General features: G+C 37.5%; 1 protein-coding gene across 1 annotated transcript in view; it reads right to left on the bottom strand.

Moving 5' to 3' along the window:
- LOC307129956 (uncharacterized protein) overlaps positions 1-12,248 on the bottom strand; it is a 236,371-nt gene that overhangs the window by 180,493 nt on the left and 43,630 nt on the right. The gene's annotated exons all lie outside the window — the stretch shown is intronic.

Genomic DNA, 12,248 nt, shown 5'->3' with positions numbered 1-12,248 from the left:
ATAAAGCTCCTTGATCACTTATAGTTTTCCACAGCTTATATTGTTGGGAGTTTTTTGTTTACTGAAATCCCTTGGAAAGATATTTTTGCAGCGTTTCATCAGCAGAACAATCCAAAAAACAACAACACAATAACAGTACAAGCCACTGAAGAAATGCATGCCTGTCCCTCACAGCCTAGTTTTCATTACCGTTAAGTTAAAGATGGCGTTGATGTGAATGAGGACTATTATGTTTTTTTTTAATACCTTTCAGAATTTCTTCTTCCTTATATCCTGGGGTCAACTCCAGGACTAGGTTCATCCATTCTTTCGTAAAAAAAAGAATTGAATTGAACAGCCCTAGGGGGCTCATTTGCATATTCATGAAGCAAGAGTGTAGAGTAGAGGTCTGCTTCCGACTAAAACACGGTAGCGGTTGGTAACTCTGGTGTAATTTGAACGGGAGCGGTCGGTCATTCAATATCACGTTCCCGACGACCTTTCAGAACAGCATATCTTCGCTTTACTTAATCTTATCGACCACCCGGTATACAGCCTGCACGCACGTTATGCACGCGCTGCACGCGCTGCACGAGCTGCACGCGCTGCACGAGCTGCACGAATGGACCAGTTCTTTCTGCGTCATGCATTGTAGGTCTGTGCGCGCAGCATGTGCATAACAGTCCTCAGGGCAGACTGTACCGGTGGTAAATATACGGCCCTCAGAAAGAACAGGCAGGTTGTCGATAACTGACAGAGCAGAATAAGGATGGCAGAGCAAAGGGTGGATGCGCTGTCCTTGAAGGACGTTCAACTTGGACTGGAAAATGGTCAGTTTACTGCTAAGAAACCCACATCAGGCAAGTCTGATGTATGGGAGTCTTTTTCATGTGTCATAGACGCAGATGAAAAAAAAATACCCTTTGCGCAATGTGATAAAGGCCTAAAAGTGTTCCCGTTCAGCAGTCACAAGACTGGAACCTCGGGTTTAAGGCGGCACTCATGCATCATCACAAAGGGTCAAACTAAACTGACATTTACAAAGTCAAAACAGTTACAGTTTTTTTTTTTATCTTGATAAGGCGAATAAAATAATAAATAAAATGTTTGTGCAGACTACATTTTTATTTTCTCCGTGGAAATTTATATGTGAAATTCTGAAAAAGAGATCTAAATTTAGTAGGATGGTCGGGTCAGGAAGAAAATTATTCTAAGCGGACAGCAGGTGAACAAAGAGTGTATATATATCGGGAATGGGTGGGTGCGGAATATAACCCCAGCGGGAGCGGGACTTAAAGGGTCATGAAACCCCAAAACACTTTTTTTGAGATGTAAACAGATATGTATAGGCTGCACATCATTGAAAACACTAAAGGTACTCATTAATGTTATTCATATGTGAAAAATTGTTATTTTTGCATTTTTCAGAGCGATTTCTGTCTTCCAGTTTGAAAAGCTGAGTCAGAGCAGCGTCACAGAAGCTGACGTCAGCGTGTACCGTAGGCCCAAGTATGGGCTGCTCGAACATGCTGACGTCGACCGTTTCGAGCGATTCTCGACATATATTCATGACATAAAGCTCATTCAATCCAATCACTGCGCTTTAGTATGCATAAAATATAATTTAGTTATTTTGCATGAGACCGTCACTTCTGTCAGGTTCGTCTTCCATCATTATTGTTGATACATGGTGGGGAAGTTTTGGAAGCAGCGTGCGGAAAAGTCAAGGAGGAAAGTGAGGTGTTGTTTTCAGCGTATCGGGAATGTGCTCCCTGGATTACTTTCGTGTGGATAAAGACCAATAATCTACGGTGGAACAACTGAGGCGGATGGTCGCGCTGATACGAAGTAAAGGTGCTGAGCGAGCTGTAACCGGGACGCCGTCTGTGGAAGCCATTGCTACAAAGGTTTGGTAAAGTAAAATGAACTTGAGGAATCGCACGGCGAACCTACAATCGTTGACATTAATTTCTGAATTTATGTCAGGAGTGCAAAATAATCGATCTGTAATGAACAATATTTTGAATGAAATATCAACAAGAATCAAAAGCCACGTCTTCTCCGTTTTATTTGTGGTCACAGACATGCACTAACCCGCATGTGTTCAGGCTTTTTGTGAAACAGTTTGCATAATTGGACAAATATAGATTTATTATCACATGTTTGCAAAATATTTCATCATACAGAATAACATTTCTATTAATTTCTCATTGAATTATGCTGATCTGAAGAGCTGAATGACATTCAGAGCGATCTCAGTGTATTTTGCTTTCTGCTGCACATCACTTATGATGATCTCAGAGCTCTCTCATTCGCTGTACAGATGTCAATCATCTTACGTGAGTCAACGTGATCATAATCCTGCCCCTTCTGGTCACACTGTTCAGTGTGCTTCCTCATTATCATCTCTCTGTTGTAAACATTGCCAATGTGTGAACCAAGAACATGTCTCAGAACCGCTGGAACTGCTGCTGTCGGTATCGCTATCCATGTCACCTGTGTCCAGGGCTCTGAACCGGTTCAAGGAACGAAAATGAAAACCGGAAACGAACAAAATTTTAAGAGGAACATAAACGGAAACGAAATCAAAATCAATTTGAATCGTTCTGAACAGAAACGTTAATTTGAAATGACAATTAACCAGTTAATAACGTTATTTTTTCGTTCTCTTTAATATTTTAATTTGGCAGTGACCAATCATGAATAGAGTAGTACAGCATGTGACGTTGACGGATCAAGCGTGAGTGAAATGCCCGCGCACCAGTCATCTATGAATCTACCGGTAACGCAAGTCAGTGTAGAGCGCGCGCATTTTCATGCCTCAAGTACATTTCTTTCCCCGCTGAGGTCTACAATGAATGTGCAGGTATTGGAGGACATTCTTTTCGAACGTTTAAATAAGCAGTACGGACTTTAAGCTCAAATAGACTGATTTAGGCTAGTTTATGGATTTTGTTTAAGCCTGTCCAAGCAGGCTACTAGCATCTATCAAACATTTTTCCTGTAGTCTTTCAGATCGCCAGTACAGGACAGGTCAATGTTTTCTATTTAGACGGTTGATGCTTCGTATTAAATGGTATGTTATATTGCATTAAATGATCAAGCTTTATTAGCTGACTGAATTTGATTATGTGATGCAAGGACGTGTTGCGCAGTGTTTGCTTTGAAATTAGCTGTTGACGGTGCATTAAAAGAGCAATGGTTATCCAGTTTATTTATTCTTTATTCATGCAATTTTTAAAACAAGTCGTGTTGAAAAAAAGTTATGTACAAAGAATGTTATCACTCTTCTGAAAATAATTAGGCATAAGAGGCCACTTAAGATTGTCTAACGCTCCATTAAAATAGGTCCGCTGTTTATGCTTTGTAATTAATGCATGTATTTCTGGTTTTAAAAATGTTATGAAATAAATATTCAAGTTTAATTACCATGCGTTATATTATTATTGAGTGAAAATAAGTCTATTTATACATATTTGTTTAAAGTATAGGCTAAATTAAAATATTGTTATTAACCGGTATTTTTTCATATCAAACCGTTTTCGGAACAGTAATGTTTATTGAGGAACGCAAAAACGGAAACGCTATAATATCGATTCTGCTCGGAGTGAACCGATTGATATTTTTTTCCGTTTTTAAGCCCTGCCTGTGTCTGTGTGTGTCAGGGCCGGCGTTTGCTATAGGCGAGCTAGGCGGTTGCCTAGGGCGACAAATGTGTTGGGGGCGCAGCCAGGCGCCCTCTTGTGGCGCCCTTAAACTTACTTCCCAATAAGCATAGAATTAAAACAAGCGAAATAAAACATACTGTTTATTAAACATGATCATCATTGGGCGCCCCCTCAGCCGCACGTTTAATTACTTAACCTGATTATTAGATTGAATTGATAGTGAGTATTGTCGAGCACAGGCATTCAGACGGTTGGTCAGGCATGAGCTCATCACTGGCGCGTTCTTCAAAAATGCAGCGGTCTAAACCCTCGAGTGCACAGGGACGGAAAAAGAGAAAGGCAGATGATCGAAAGAAAGCCCAGTATAGAGGTAAGTCTTCTCATCTCAGCCATAAATGTGTCAAACGAAATAAATTTACTTCGTATTATCGATATTATCAACTAATATTGGACGGCATTGGACGTTTTATTGCTGTCACTAAGCTATCACTAGCTAGCTAGTTATCTACATATTACTACGCATTTCACTGACAATAAGGAAATCCAGACGAGCCAAATTTTAATGCTGCGTCAATTTTGAAGGTGAATAGAAATGCCAGAAACAACTGTTCATCTTTTATTATTTAAGATAGGGATAGAGCTACAAGAACTTATACATTTTAATTTTGTAGTGGTAAGTACAGTGTATCCATAATAGCACTTTTGTTTGTAGAGGGCATAGTTAATCCAGTTTATGGGTCATAATTTGCTTAAGTGTCTTTACAGGTGCTTAAGAGAGTTTTTGCACAGTTTATGGAGTTAATATTTGGTAAATATCCTTGAACATTCTTTCTAGCATTTGTGTATGACCAATTTATTGCAGTTGATCCTTCAAGTCTTAATTTTCTTGATTAAGTGTTGGAGTGACTATAAAAGCCTTTTTGTTTGTTCATCCATAGTTTGAGTCATAATTTGTTAAATATCCTCCAACGTTCTTTGTAACATTTTTGTATGTGCAATTTATTAGAGTGTATCATTTAAGTCATAATTAGCTTTTTAAGTCTTGGAGTAACTATAGGAGCATTTTTGTTTGTATAGTTTTTATAAATACTTAACCCATTTGTGCCCAATTTTTTTCTGAATGGCATGTCCTGCATTTATTTTCCCCAGGTTTTTGTATTTTTTCTTGAAAATCGTATTTGAATCTGTGGCAACTTAGTTGCCGGTGGGCAAATATGTTGTAGCCTATGCACCCCTTCAATGTCAAATATGTATAAGAGGAGAACATTTAGCATCTAAATCAAAATAACTGCTTTCAACAGATCAATCTGTATTCATAATCAAATTTATTATGTTTGACTAAGTATACAAAAAAACTATAGATCTGTTGTAAGATTTGTTATGTTTGGATGATTCTAGAGACCTTCGTGATTATGTTGATATATGTCAACAAAAAATACTTATTAGTAACATGAAAATATCCTTTCTTTGGGAGGGTTTGCCTTCGTTGTGCTCCCTGGAAGTAGGGGTAGGAAGTTGGCAGTAAAAACTCAATCTCGCCTAGGGCAACCAAAGAGCTAGAGCCGGCCCTGGTGTGTGTGCATTGCCAGTTTGCAAATTAGCTCATTTTAATGCGCCTATTGACACTCCCCTATTTATGCAAACCATTCCCTCTTTCACACAATACCCATCCCAACTTTTCGCAGTCGACCACGCCCCTTTTTGGAAGCCTTTTCAAATCGAAGGTGTGAGAAAACAGCCTGCAGCAGGGGGGTTTCATGACCCTTTAAAAAACAGTCCTGCGCAAACTTCTAGTGAAGAGTTACATTCAATCTATTTTAAGGCACAAAGACATGTTTTCACAAGAAAAAAAAACTTAAATTTTGATTATCAAAGATGAGTTTTAAGTGATAAAATGATTGACCACAGGGGGACTACAAGAGTTCTTTAAAGTTTCGTTAACATTTAAAATTATTTTAACACTGATGACATGTTTTTGGCTTCTGTTCTAGTTTTATGTTTTGAGACATTCTGTTCGGTTTTCAACAAATCAGTTTGAATTGTCAACAACATTTTCATTTTCAGTTTTCAGAACTTTTCATATTTTCCAGCTTCTATTATTTTCTAACTACAGCTTCTATTGTGATACAGGACCTGATCACTTGGTGGACAATAATACTATACATCTCAAACATATTTATCACAGTATTAAGTATTAATGCTGTTTTATGCATGTGCAACCCCTCCTGTTCGACCCACCCGCTCCAAGCGGGACTTGAACCCGGGTCCGCTGGCATGAGAGTCGGATGCTTTAACAAGGAGGCTAAAGGCTGCAACCTCTGGCGTCAGTCGCTAGAGCATCTCTTGAGTTCAGAGGATTGAGGTTTACTCACACAGCAACTACTAGGTGGCCTCCGTTACACATGTCAGACAAGTCATTGGCAATCATTTTTTAAAGAAACACTATGCGCCTGTGCACATATTCAAATGTGCCTGCCTATAGACTAAACACGTAATGCTTATGTGCGTGCCGTTACCGTTCTTACCGGGTTTTTTTTACGTTTACACAAAGATGATAACAGTGTTGATAGTTTTTCTATTTTAGTTGAGGATGGTGTCGTGTAAGTGGCCCCGAAGTAAATTACTAATTATTTCTTACAGCGGAAATGAATCAATCAAAAACTTACTTCAGCTGGACAATAACTTTTTTCTAGAGCTGACACTGCATGAAAAAAGGTGTATCCGGACCAGGATACTCCTGTATACACTGCTGAAATTCGGAAGAATCCAGGAGTATACTGGCCGGATAGGTCAAATTCCATGGATCCGTATATGTCCGTATTCATCCGAAATGGTACCAAATCGGATGTATGTTGTGCCCGTATACTCCCATGCTACAGCCATTTGTTGCCATGGCAAATAATCCCATCAAGTTTTTCCCAGGAGACATTTTCACACCTCTAAACAGCTTTGCCTTCCACCCCCTATTGGTCCTTCATCTCAAACTGGATTGGTTGTTTTTTTTAAACCACTCCCAAAACCCAGACTGCTATTGGAGGACAGGACGGATTGAAAACCCAGTCAAGTGACTTTATTGGTTACTTCTAAGGCTAAGGGTGGGCTAGGTTTTGTAGCATAGGGACTTGATTGGTTATAGGCCAGCTATGCAGATTTTGCTCATTAATATATAATATATAAAAAATAATCCCCTCTCCCTCCCAAAAGAAAAATACACACAAAACAATTTGAGAAAGTCTGAAATATTTATTAAAAAGGTATAATAAAAAAAAAAACATTCTTAACAGCATTATAAACAAACATTAAAACAATGGTGAAACAAAAACAAGTGAACTAAATATATTTAAAAGGGATGAAAATGTAAAGGAACAAATGTAAAAATATAAACAGTCCAAAGAACATAAATATACATTAAAATGAATTGGTAAAGAAACAAAAAGGGAAAAAAAATGAATAAAATGCATTTAAAAGACAGAGATGTAAAGGAATAAAATACACAGTGAACATAAAAAGGAAAAGAATAAATATACAAATTAAACAATATAAAATGAGAACAATACATTTATAAGACAAAAAAAGTGCATATAAAATACACATAAATATTCCAAGTAAACAATATAACCAAATAAAAAGAACAAAGAGCATTATAAACATGCATTAAAATGAATGGGGGAAAAGATAAGTGAACAAAATGTTTCTAAAGGAAGGCGACGTAAGAGGAACAATACAAAACATGGAGATCAAAAGCAACATGGACATCTAAAAAGTTACAAACATACAAAGTATACAATATAAAACGAGACAAAGAAATCTATAAATTAAAAAGTGTATATAAAATATATGTAAATGTTCTATATATGGGAACCAATAAAAGTATAAGTATATAAACATAGGAATAAAGACAATCTAAAATGGAACAATTGAATATTAAATTTATAATTATAAAATAATTGTGACCAACTCTAACACAATGTTGTTTGAGTTTTGAACATTTTTTCAAACTGCCGTGATGGGCTGGTGATGTGATGCGTAGCGTGGGTCAGTCTAGTCTGGTTTGTAGTAGCTAGCCTAACCATCCACACTGGCCTTCCATCAACAACAGCAGCATCTTCATCTGGTCTATAGTTGCGGTCTTCCACAGGTTCTGTGTTGGTTTGTGCAACCCTGGACCTGGTCTCCAGCAACTGCAAAACATGACAGTAAATTAACCACTAAAACTCAGAGAGGAGTATAGTAACATTCTGGAGGGAAAAAGCTTAACCGGTTTCTTAACTTACCCGTTTCTTTCTCTGACGGTTCTGTGTGATGTTCTTCATAGTGTTTCTTTTCTGGGCCTTTTCAGACTGAGCCAAAGAATACTTCCTCAGCAAAGTCTCACAAAATAAAATACATCTTGCGACCTGCCAAATAATACATTAATAATATATAGTTAATGCCAATAAAAGTAAGTAAAACAATTAAATTAAAATGTATTTGTATAGCGCTTTTCACAATACATATTCAGGGTTTTTCCTGGGTCAAAAATGGTCTTCGGTGGTGGCTGACAGACATGGTCATCCATACACACACATACGCACGGTAAAAAAAAAATACCCTACCCACTTGATCTGCAAGCGCAATACTGACAATAAATTTGAAATAAATTCAAAGAAAGTTTGTAACTTTTGCTTATCTTATTTTGATACCTTGATGTTTGTTTTTTTCCCCTCATTTTTACACTATTTACTGATAATTGTTTTGGTAATCATATCAATATTAAAAAAATAGTATTAAAAAAATGAACAAATAGCCCAATTTTCTGCCATTTACAATCAGCTAGCTAACAACAAATTTGTTCTGGGTTCACCTCACTCCAGTCTAAACTAAATGATTTTAGGCTATTTATTTTACTACACATTGTCCACATAAATAAGCTGAAAGACTGTTGATAATTAAAAATAATTCTTACTATCCACTCTTGCTAAAGTGGGTAAGCACACTTGTGTTCTCATTTCAGGTGTTGTTCTGAGTAAATTATTAAACTGATTTGTGAGTTCAGTGTTGGACAGATCAGTTGTTCTAACCAGTCGTTAAAATGATTCGGTTCAAAGGAGTCATGAGGTGGCGAATTGGACATTAGCAGACGCGTTGTGTGTGAATCCCGTCTTGAGAAAATCGCGAAAGATTTGTCAAGACACAGAAAACACTTCATAACCGGATAGGATTTGTTTCCTGTTTATTGAAAGTATGCTTTATGTCAGCTGGTCAGAGAATCAGTCAATGTTTTTTGAGCGCATTTCACACCCAGCGGTAATTAAAGGAAGACATCGTCTGATAGCGCCACGTGCAACATGGATTCGGTCTTCCGACCTTTTGATTTTGATTAACGTAAAATGTGAAACAGTAGAAAGCTAAGAATGCTTATTTTGAAGACAGAGAGCGTGCGAGCGGGGTAGGAGCTCACTGGTCGTTCTCTCTGTCACTCAGTTAACGCAAGTGCAGCAGTCATCTGTTCTACATCACTCATAAATCACAATAACTCATCAAATAAGGCTTTGGCGGGACAAAAATTTGTTTTGGCGGCCGGCAAAAAATGTTCAATGTAGAGCTGCAACTAACGATTATTTTTTCTGTCGACTAATCTAACGATTATTTTTTCGATTAGTTGTCTAATCTAACGATTATTTTTCCAGATTAGTCTTATTATTCTTTTTTACTGATTATTGTATTTCAAAGAGGGTAGTGAATTTGTATATTATTTTAACATGAAATCAATGAATGATGACAATATTAATTGTATTTCAGGAAGGGTAGTGTACATAGTATGCCATTTTATAATGAATATATATGAACAAAAGAAGCTTTTTAAACATAATATATAATGATACTATTCATCATAAAATGTATACAGAGTAGGCCTAATTAGGAAAAGTTGTTTACTATAGTAGTTGAGTATGATTTACTTAGTAAACGAAAATGCACTTGTATTTATCTGCAAAAGGTTCACATACAGGAGCTTTCAGCATAGTGTTAATGTATAACTAGTCGTCTATTTTGAAGATATACTTGTGCATAAACAACGACTAAAGCTGCCAGAAGTTTTTGCCCAAACTTCAAAGACACATTTAAATTATTAAAGCTAGAGGCATATCTTAACTTTAATGTTACTTTAATCATGTAAACTACCTATATACAACAAGTTATTATGCATATGTGTTTGGGACAGAGCGGAACCAGGTCGCATTAACAGGAGATATATGCAGCCCATAATAAATAAAAGCACGAGACGTACTGGGGTCGGAGAAGAACCCCGGAAAATGTGACCGTCTGTTGCAATACACGCGCCACGGTTCAGCTGCGCGAGAGAACCATGGAGAGAACACTGGAAGGGTTGCCAGGTTTACACAACAAAACCCACCCATTCGTTACTCAAAACTAGCCCAAAACAAGCCCAATCGCGTTTCAGGGAGGTTCTCTGGTAAACATCGCGTTCGGGGGGTTAAATATGTGTGTTTTTTTGCTTCAACCCGCGGACATGAGACACAGCCCGCGGCAACAGTGTAGAAGTAGCCCAATTCCGCGGAAAAAAGCGGACTTGGCAACACTGACTGGCAGTGTGAAAGCTCCCGCTCTCCACGCGCACAGCTCCTGCTCTGCCACCGCGCGCAGTGTGAAACCGGCGTTACAGAGCGAACAAAGCACAGTTTTATTCGGCTTCTGTTTAAAGTACTCCCACACTTTTGAATGTCGCGGTCTGGCTTTATATGATAAATGATCATTTTCACTATGCCCGGGAGCAGAAGCTGCCATTATTCTAGATCTTCTGTTCCATTCTAGAACGTAAATAATGTGCCGCCGACGCGTCGACGCATTTCACGCACGTCGACGTATTTTCGTAGTCGACGTCATCGACGACGTCGACGTGTCGTTGCAGCCCTAGTTCAATGTAGGAAAAACCCTGATATTGTTTCAAAGCAACTTCACAGAAAATGCATGTGTCTACATTACAGAAAAAAACAGAGAACATTAAAATAATGACAACATTTTTAAGATTACCTTTTACACATTCAGGGTCAACATCTGTAAAAGTTCTTCAGGATCATGGATCCAAAACTTCTGTATCATGAGGGGGGAAGAAACATGCACACACACAAATGAATATTAATTTGTTTGATAAAACATTAATATTAATTATCAACTTACGGACATGGACTTGCAAAACATACTCACCAGGCCCATACAAAAACTTCACAGTAGATCCAAAATCCTGGTTTGCCTATAATTCTTCAGAGTCCAAGGATGGTGGATTCCTGTCCTCTCTGTTGAACAAGTGTACATGACAGTGTTCTCAGATTACTCATTCCAAAACTGTTACATTTTATGACAAGCTTGATCTTAAAACTAGCTGACAGTAGGGATGGGCATTATGACCATATAATTATACATACATGAGAAATTTTATTTTACAATAACGATATCACAATATATTTATTTTGATGGATATTTTATTAAAATGCTACAGAATAATACTGCTTTAAAAGTCTTCACTGTATGATATTCAATTAATTAATATCACATGATTCTTAAAGAAGTAGAAGGTCTTCTCTATTCTTTTGTTTTATTAAAATTATGACAAAGCTGCAGCCCCTTTAAGAACTGATGCACAGAATGACACTCATCCGGGTTTCCCCAAGTTAACTTAAACTGTTTGACTTTACTTTAGACATAACTGACTGTTTAAATCAAGTGAATACCTCACATGACAGGGTTTCTGAGATAATTGTGCGCATTTTACAGAAAGATAATTGATTTCGGGATCGCCTGCTGTCTGAGAGAGGCTTATTTTAACACATGCATGTCCCGTTCATTATTCTACATTCATGCATGTTTCCTTGTCAAAATGTCAAAAAGTTTTAGTAAAGTCAGTGCTGCGTTATATACGCTATATTCCCATTCCGCGATATAAAAAGGTAATGTTAACGTTTACAGCAAAATCGCTAACAATAGCCAGTATCATCAGATCGCCATAACACCCAGCCCTATTTTAACAATATTACAACAAAACACAGAAACAGAATATGTAAGTTAATCACGATTAGCATATTACTTTAATGCACTAACGTTATATCTTGATAAGCAGTAGAAAAAATATAAAGGGATTTACGTTACCTTCTGCCGTCTGCTGTCCGCCATTGGAAACTTAGTCTGTTCTCTCAGTCGACATCCCACAATCAAAATTCGTCCAAAATAAGATTTTAACAGGTTTAAATGATCCATGCAATGCAATTAATGGACAGAAGAAGCCGTCCTGTTGAAGATTAGAACCCGCGATCGCGTCGCGTCCCCGCGAGTCACGAGCAACTCCAAAGACAACGGGTGTATAATTCAAACTGAAGGCGCGCACTGTCATTGGCCAGATTTCTGGATGACGTTCAGATTGACCAATCACGCTCAAAAGAACACGGAAAGACAGCAAATAGCCTTGCAAATATAGAAAAAAACTTGTTTTAAACAACAGTTAGAAAATGTGTATATTAGAAAATGTGTATATTTATTTTTATTTGCTGTTATATTTAATTAATTGGTCAAATGGTGTTTTGTGGTGTGGGCAGATGCCTGGAAGTT

The sequence above is a fragment of the Gobio gobio genome (genome assembly GCF_949357685.1).
Source record: "Gobio gobio genome assembly, chromosome: 8".
Lineage (NCBI taxonomy): Eukaryota > Metazoa > Chordata > Actinopteri > Cypriniformes > Gobionidae > Gobio > Gobio gobio.
This window is presented reverse-complemented; position numbering and strand designations above follow the sequence as displayed.